Here is a 9545-nt window from a genome sequence, read left to right as displayed (position 1 = left end):
CAGCACTTGGGGGTGCAATGCTGACCAAACCCCTGCGGGAGCCTTCAGCCGCTTTAATTGGAGGGTCCGGGATCTGCAGGCAACAGGATCCCTCCAGCGACCAGCTAGCCTCGGCGAAAAGGCCTGATTTCTCATCCATGGGGACTGTCCGACTCACCTTACCACCCTACTCTTACTCTCCACCGAAGCTCTAATAATAATAATACTTTATTTCAGACTAATTTTAGTCCATATTGGGTTAGTATAACAAAACAAAATTAAAAAAACAATAAGTAAAAATAAAAATAAAATCAAATATCAAAACACTTTTTTCGGATTTTATCGCGGTTTATTGTTAACATTTGATTTAAAATGAGTAAAATTCGCGTAAACATTAGAAAACAAATATCAAAAATCAAAAAATTCAAAAATGGTGTTAGTAGTCAAAAACTGAAATCAAGAAAATAAAAATAAAATAACATGAACTTATGAACTAAGTAACTAAAGCTAAATTTCCTAAAAAAACTCTGGTCACCTTACTCACCAACAGGAACAAAACACTGCTTGAAAGCAGTATTATTTGTATTATTTAGCTGTGATCTTCTGTAAGGTCGAGGTACTTCCCCAGTCGAGCTGCTCCAATTTTGGATGAGATAGATCCCACTTAACCCTACTTCAATGAAAACTGGTCGTAACAAAGCATCGATTTCGAGAAAAAAATACAAATATAATTAATTCCAAGTATCTACGTGTAGGTGTAAAAAAAAATAATCAAAGATTGTATGAAAACCGCGTACACATAACATATCAATTGTCGTAGTTCGAGTGTAATTCTTTCTGCTTTTATTTTGAATAAATTTTCATGCATTTAATTTTATTCGGAAGCAGAACGAGCGAGCTAAAAGCTTTGAATCGAATTATTATTATCTTCAATTTTTTACGTTACAAGTAGCATTGTGGTTAAGTTATGAAATTACTACTTCTTGGATTTTGAAATTGAATTTGTTGGTATGATTATAAATATTTTTGAAGTAAAACTTTTTTTCGCACGCTTGACTTGGGGAGTAAGCTGGTGAATGCGTGACGAGAGCGTTATGAAACGTGTGATCGGACAAGACGAACGGAGTAAGAGAGAAAGGTGCGAGCACATGTTTTATTTCTCTCTTTGTTTCATAGCCAGTTACGTTTCGTATATCTTAGATACAGTGCAGGTCTATTGTACAGGTCTAAAGAAGTTTTACTTCAGTCGTGTGGTCTAAAGCATACTCGTTTTTTTCCGATAAAGGCTTAGCACAGCTTCGTATGGAATAATTATATCGTACAAATGTTTATTGTGGTTAGGGAGTTGTTGTGCGTGTTCTTGGATCCCAAATATATGATCTAACAGCATCTGCTATAGTTAAGTAAATGAATCAAATTAAAATCTAAAGACCGTTAAGAAATGGGTGATTATTTAATTTTGATTAACTTTAATATATAGACAAATATACATTTCTCGTTCTATATATTTTTTATTATAGTGCAGTGAAACCCACACCATAAAATAATACAACAAGAGTTAACCAAAATATCACTTATAAACTCAATCCGATCGAATCGATAAACACAATCACGATTCGATACTAACAATCGATTTTCAAAAATAACAGAAAAAAATACAACAAAAAATGTATACACAAGCTAAGTCATAGACGCATGTCGTCGTGACACGCGGAAGAGATTGAACGCTTGTTAATCTGGTCTGGTCACGCGCCGCTACTGACTGCCGCACTGGCTCCGATATTAAACTTGATCATTAAATTAATTTATGTAATAAACGATCTTTGTAAGACGCAAATCAGGACTGAGATGCTTAGACTATCACTTGATAATCCTAGCATGTTTTAAAACAGTTTAACTGACTTCAAAACAGGAGGTTTTCAATTCGATTGTATTTTTTTATGTATGCTACCTCATAGCATTTTCCTGTTTGTACCGATTTTGATATTTTATTTCATTCCATTTTGAGCGATATTTGAACTATTACAATGAAAACTGAATTTGATTTTTTTATTTGAAAATAGAAAAAATTATTAAGATACGAAAACTTTGATAATCTTCTGAATGATAAAAAAAATAATTTTATTTAAGGTGTATTAATGAAGTTATGGTTACAGTTTACAAAATGGTTTACAGTGTTATGATATGTAATCGCAAGGACGTCAAAGCTACCATAAAGCAATTGCATGACATATTCATACGCAAATATAACATTATATTATACTTATATCAAAGAGAGACACTAATTAAAAATTACAAAATTGAAAAGTAATTACCATAACCAGGATGTAGTAGGTTATATAACGGAATCAACATACTTTAGCTAAACTTTATAAAAAAGGTTAAAAAATTCTACTAGTTAAGTGAAAGAACCTTTAAAAGTCTATCGACAAATATAGCAAAGGTATAGAACTGTTTTACACTATTAGGTCAATCTTTAATCTTCCAATATTTGGGCAAATACCTTTGAGATTCTGTATGTGTTGTGTCGGTAGCTGAGGTTTGGTCGAGATCGCGGATATGCTAAGATAACTGCTTACCATCTTTCCTGCGTACCTGGTGCAAACAAGTTTACCTAACACTTTTTTGCTTAAGTATAAAAAATATTAAAAACAATAATTATTACCAACTACTTCTAAGCAAACATGTGAGGATGAAGATATCAAAAATATAAAATGAAATGAAGAGTTTATTTCGTCATAAGGTAATTATATACACTTAATGAATGTAAAAAGTGTGTATACTTATGTACGCACGTAAGAAGTTATACTTCATTGGCTAGTTAACTTCACGTTGCTAACTTCTTCTTCGTTGACTAGCTAACTGCAGGGTGTCGGTCTTTTGTGATGGTGTACGCTCGTAACAATTTACTCTCATAATTTTTTCCTATCGCCCCAAAAGAAGTATCACTTCGAAAAGTACAAACTCAGATCAGGATGGTGATGGTAGCAAAATCAACTAAAATATTTAAAAAATGCTACATTTTAACATTAGCGTCATTACAAACTTGGGCAATTTACTCAGTAGATGCACTAATTCCAAGCAAAAACAGGGTCAGTTTCTCTTCCTCAGTAAACAAACGTTCATTATCAGAATTTTTACTTAAAACCAGAACTTTGCCTTAAAAATCGGTATCTCGTGATGTTAGTCATTAGGAGAGAGGCTTGTGATTATTGCGAAATGATCCTGTAAATTGCTTTAAATTCAATCCCCTTAGGACACACTCAAAGTCTGGATATAGGTTGGAAGATTATTTTTGCTTTAGGGTATATTTAATCCGAGAAATGAACAAGTTTACTAAAAATGTAAACGAAAGAAAAAAAATCATAAAAATGTAAAAATATATGTTATTTCTACGCGCTTCTTGACGGGCAGCAGCGTCTTCGGTGCGACAAAGCCAGACCTGCGGTCACCAACCCGCCTGCCCAGCGTGGTGACTATGGGCAAAACACATGAGTTCACGTCATTTTTGGCGCGAACTTGTGGAGGCCTATGTCCAGCAATGGACTGCGAAAGGCTACTGTGATGATGATGATGATGAACATTTGATCTGTACTGTGATTAATCTTTCAATTTGTATTGAGGATTTTGTGGTTGTAGGTAAGTAAATAAAAAATATCTGATATAAAGTCACTGTGTATTGTGTTAAGGCGGTCATTACGTAATAAATGAAGGACATAAGACTTTAAGCATTTATAATATTACAACATCAATAAAAATGTCTAAAACTAAATTGCCACCATTTGACATGCTTAAAGAAGCCATTCAAGTGAAGACAATCGCAGACACAATCATAAAAGGAACTTATAACTTTAAAATTAAAATTATATTTGTGACGTAATACAGAATTGAATTAGCTATGACTATAGTTTGCTCGATATTTTTTAAATATATAACTTGACTACACAACGTCTAAAGTAACGTCTATAGTAGCCTATAGACGCTTGCAAAACCAGAAGCATCGCAAGTTGGTCACCTTACTAACGACAAGAACACAAAACTGCTTGAAAGAGGTATTATTTAGCTGTGCTGCATAATTTTCGATGGTCGAGGTACTACCCCAGCCGCTGCTCCTGGGTAGAGTTTTGGCGACTTTACTCTCCATAGGAACTTAACTACTTGTATGTTGTGTTAGTTGGCTGTCTATTTTGGTTCTGACCTTTGTTAAGACATGCGACTGTCATAACGTTAATGGGGATATTTACACATCAATTTAATCATTGCGTCGAATTACATATCAGATTATATACTTAGTAAGGTTATTAAATAACCTCCTCAAGTGATTGCAGTTTGTCCGAAGGCGATTCGAAATTATATCGAAATGGTCGTCAAGGAAGAAGTGGCTATAGGCTATAGTGGCTATATTTCCTATAACCATTGATATATTTAACGATGTTTTCTTGAGATTGACGATTAAAAAAAAAAAATTCCATATCGGAACAGAACAGGTATTGCAACATCTGCCGATCGCTAATTATAATAACAGAAGCGTATATTTTTTAGAGTTGCGTAGTAAAAGACCCTTTTCCTTAAAAAAAATTCGTGCGTACAAAGTACACACGTCAGAAGTGAAACTTCTTTGGCATACTAATTTTTAAGTCTCGTTTATATTTAAACAAATCTAAAGCTTTAGATTTCCGTTCCAGCGCCATCAATAAAAACGTTGCCGTTTCATCAAAATGTTGGCGTTTTATCCGTAAAAATTTTACCCTCTGCATGTGCCTACAGAAGTTTCAATTCAAAAATTCAATGAAAACTATACGTTTATTACACTAAAGTCTACGTCTGCATATATCTTGTTAAAAGGAGGAAACTTTGTTTAAATAGGATAGCTGGAGTGGGACGGTAAAATGAGATTACCCATATACAAAAATGTGTGCTTGATATTTTGCCAGTTTTACTTTATTTTAAAAACAGCATTTTTTTATGTCACTAGGTTGGCAAACAAGCGTACGGTTCACCTGATGATAAGCGATTACCGTAGCTTATAGACACCTGCAAGACCAGATGCATCGCAAGCGCGTTGCTGACCCAATCCCCAATCCCCCCAGGAGCTCTGGTCACCTTACTCACCAACAGGAATACAATACTGCTTGAAAGCAGTATTATTTAGCTGTGATTTTCTGTAAGGTCGAGGTACTACCCCAGTCGGGCTGCTCCATATTTTGAGCAGGAAATTCCTGCTGTGCCCTACCTCAGAAAAAATTAAGTTGTTTTCCTCTTAAACAGTTTTAAGAAAAAAAAAAAAAAAACAAATGTGTATATTGATACAGAACCCTCATCATATACAGCTCGCAACACGATTTTTACTTATATTTTTTGTCTCATGTGTATTTCACTCGTATCGAATAGCAAAATTATTCGTAAATCAGGCTGACCGATATATAAACGGTTTTTTTTTTTTGTTTTTATACTAAAAATTTGATCTTTTATCGCTAAATTATTTTAATAAACCTACGTGTTAAAGGTTAAAGTTATTTTCAATACATTAAAAAATTAACATCGATGCTATCAGAAAGGGGTCCGATCGAACTGTTTTTGATGTCGCCGTGTCCTCAATCAAGACAATATTTATAGCCCGGAATACGGAAATAATGAAGCCATAAGAGGATCTTAGTAAAAACGTAATGGCGGATAATGTTCGGCGCTTATCGATTAGCAACGATCGATGTAATTGTTCGAAGCACGAACCGTGATGTAACCGATGCGTTTTAGGCGAAAGAATATATACTGTACATAAACATAACATAAATGCCTCACACTCCACGGTCTATTCCTTAGTTATAACATAAAATGTATTAGATAAAAGAAAATGATTTTGATATGACTATTCGATTTAAAATCTTAATAAATGGTTTTTTCACAATAAAAAATACACAAATTTTGGAGAAGTACCTCGACCTAACAGAAGATCACACGTAAATAATATTACTTGTAAGCAGTATTGTGTTCCTATTGTTGAGTAAGGTGACCAGAGCTCCTGGGACAATTGGGACAGAATCAGAAATGCGCTTGCAATGCTTCTGGTGTTGCATATAATACTATAAGCTACGGTAATCGCTTATCATGATGTGAACCGCACTCTTGTTTGCCAGTCTAGTTATGTGTGAATTTTTTTTAAATTAAAAGTTTACGTTTATTACCGAATTTTACTAAATCATACATATTTGAAATTTACAACTTACGAATTATATATTTACTACATAAATTACTCAGAGATTAAAGTAATACGGAGTCAGAAATACATATTTTCTAGATAAATTTAAAAGTATAACACATACATTAAGACTAACAAACTAAACTGGAACCGACGCAAGTTAGACAAACTCCATTAATCGGTGCTTGATCAGAGGTAGCGGTTTGTTTCTAAAAGTTGTTTCTAAAACAAAGCAACCGATTACTCCAATATAACAGATTACGTAAGATAGAGCTCTAACGCCACTTTACGCGTTTCGTAAAAATGACTATAAATTCAAGGCTGTTTCTTATTATGAGAGGTTTCGCAACACTTGTCGGTGTTAGAGCTTCATCACGTGTCATTCATTACTTTTTAAATGGCGAAAATATGAAGATGGCTGTCGTTTCGACTTGTGTCTTTGTTTGATGTAGATTTTATCTTGTACAACTTCGCGTTGATTATCTAAAATCAATGATTCCCATTATTCGAGATCTGTTTATTTTAATCATCATTTTATAAAAATAAATAGTAATAAAAATTTAAGGGTAATAAAATAGAAATTTCAATGTCCATTTTTAATTTATTAGATACGACAAAGACCACCCTACAGTACTCAAGAATTCTGTTATCAAAGACAACGAAATACTCCTAAAATAGATAGAAACCCCAGTTTTGTTATGTCCTTATGAGTCTTCTTTTCATGCTTCGGAGACCGCATAAAGCCATCGGCCCTCCTCATGATCCTTCTAACAAAGCCATCGGTCATACTCATGGTAGGAAATTTATCTGCCAACTCGCAATGGCGCTGATTTGGTTAACTTTCATCCTTCTCCTTTGATATTCAGAACTTCTCTCTTCAAACCCATAAAGCAGAGGGACCTTTTTTTTGATTCCATTTAAATCAAAATTGTTATAGTGCACCCCATTAATGAAATGATAGTAAATATCAGATAACTCAGCAAAAAGTCGTTGTCGCTAGAATCATTTGATAAAAAAACTTCAAATGGTAAAACGGTCCGGTTTGCCATGCTGATTTATATCTGTACTATAATTGTAGTACTTACTAAAAAATTGAAAATATCCACGCCCTTATGATGGACTCGAATGGATTATGTATGGTAGGGTCGGGTGATGTTTTTACTACGATTACCCAAATAACTTCAGATATGACATGATTAAGATTTTATATATGTTTGGTTATAAGTACAAAATAAAAAAGATATAAGGTCTACAAATTTTTTCATTGATTATAAAAATTATAGGTCGTTTTATAAACAAAAATATTTTGTATAAAATAAAAATATTTTGCAGATGTTGCGGCCTTGTTTGACCTTTACGGTGCAATTTAAGGATTATTAGACACATCTGTATCGCCTTGGCCTTAATTCCGTTACAGATGTTTTTGAAACATTGGAATATTATATAAATTAGACAATACCGATGATGACATTCTAATGACATTTGAATACAAAAACACTTAAATTTCTACAACTTGTAAAGTCGACTTTTGATAAAGCACCGAATGATTATGGAAATTATTTTTTTTTTATTAATTAAATTGTGTTATTTATGATATGAATAATTTTCAAAAGCCGCGGTCACAAAAGAAGTTTTTTTTTAATTTGTATATTATGTAAAAAAATGATAATATTTCTCGATCGTACAACTGAGTCTCCTGGATCCTAAGCCTCTACTGTATTTGTGACGCATAGGAATATCAATGTTCATTAATGGACACTATATAGGTATATAGGTAATAAATACGGTTACAATGATAGACCAGTCATGTACTTGGGATAATTATGAATTTTAATATTTATTTAATAGTTTCAGTTAATTATGCATTGTCCTTCGAGTGTATGTTCTAATGCTTAAAACCGCCTTTAGCGATTTCTTTACGAAAAGGCCAAATTATACTCAACAAATTTTGTGTAATTGAACAGCAAAATCAATAAATATGTAACTAAATAAAAGTTTTAAGTAAATAGAATAACAACACTTAACTATTGCTTAAAAATACTCTCTGTTCTGTTCGTAGCGTCTGACTCATTTCTCATCTTCTCAATTTACATAAAACACAACACATGTGTGTGTTGCACGTACTTGCATATGATAATTACATGTGTATGTATGCATGTGTATTATTAACTGGTATTGTGATCGACAGCTACATTATTTGTATTGTAAATCAAAACAATTAACAAATACTTCTGTCCACACCTCGCGTCGATAGCGTCGTGATCGTAAACTACCCGTTTTGTTTGTATTTGCATACATACATATAAATTGATACGTTTGCAGTACATCGCTTAACTTGTGACGGGATATTTAAAAGTGTATTAAAAGATCTTTTATTGGCATTAAAAGATAATGTGTTGTGTAATGTTTTGATAATTGATCTTTTAATTCGTTAGAGCTTAGGCAGGGAGTATTTATTTTTTCATTTTTAACCGACTTCGTAAAAGGAGGAGGTTACTTAATTCGACCGTATATATCTGACTCGATATGGTCTATGCTGCCATCGGGTTGGTGATGTAGGTGGTAGTAAGAAGATACTATAACTTAACATTTATAAAATATTTTAAAAATTTTAAAATTTTTAATAAAAATAAACTATGTTTACAGTCGTTAGCCCGTTGACGCAGTTTGTACTAGCCCTGCTTCCTGTTCCGCGGATTGTGGGTTCGATTCCTGCATGAGTCTGGGCGTTGCGTTGTTACTTATAACTCAAGCATTAAGTTGCTTATCTTAGGAACAGATGACTCTGTGTGTATTAAAGATATAATCCTGTGCCAAATAATATGGTTTGAATATCAAAGTCTCTTTCATTGATGTCTTAGATCGGGACATTTATTTGTGACACTACAAGCGGACACGCGACTCGCCGCTTTGTTTAACATACACAGTACAATTGTCTTGACATTAATGTCGTTATTTAAAGTTTTAAGTTTACAACCGTAATAAAATGTTTAACTTACAACCAACAGAACGAAACCTTTCAATTGAAGTTCAATGTACATTTAGTATGAAAACCGATGTATTTTTTTATACTTGTCGTCGTTTTAGTTAACAAAATATTTTATTGGTATGTCTTAATAGCTGTAGAACGATTGGCATCCGAGTCTAACTGCTGAATCTACATTCCGAACGTGTGGTGGTATTTTAGGGTTCCATGTCAAAAGGATGCCTAAAGAACCTTTTTGATTAAGATTTCACTTATCTTCCTTTTCACATAGAGCTATATTTTAGACCCTTAATTTGGACTTGATTGTTTATATAACGAGTGACAATTAATACTAGCTATGCTTCACGGTTACACTCACGTTAATTGAGAAAAAAGGCAGTAAAT

This window comes from Melitaea cinxia, chromosome 6 (assembly GCF_905220565.1).
Source record: "Melitaea cinxia chromosome 6, ilMelCinx1.1, whole genome shotgun sequence".
Taxonomy (NCBI): Eukaryota; Metazoa; Arthropoda; class Insecta; order Lepidoptera; family Nymphalidae; genus Melitaea; species Melitaea cinxia.
The sequence above is the reverse complement of the archived record's forward strand: the minus strand, read 5'-3'. Positions refer to the sequence as shown.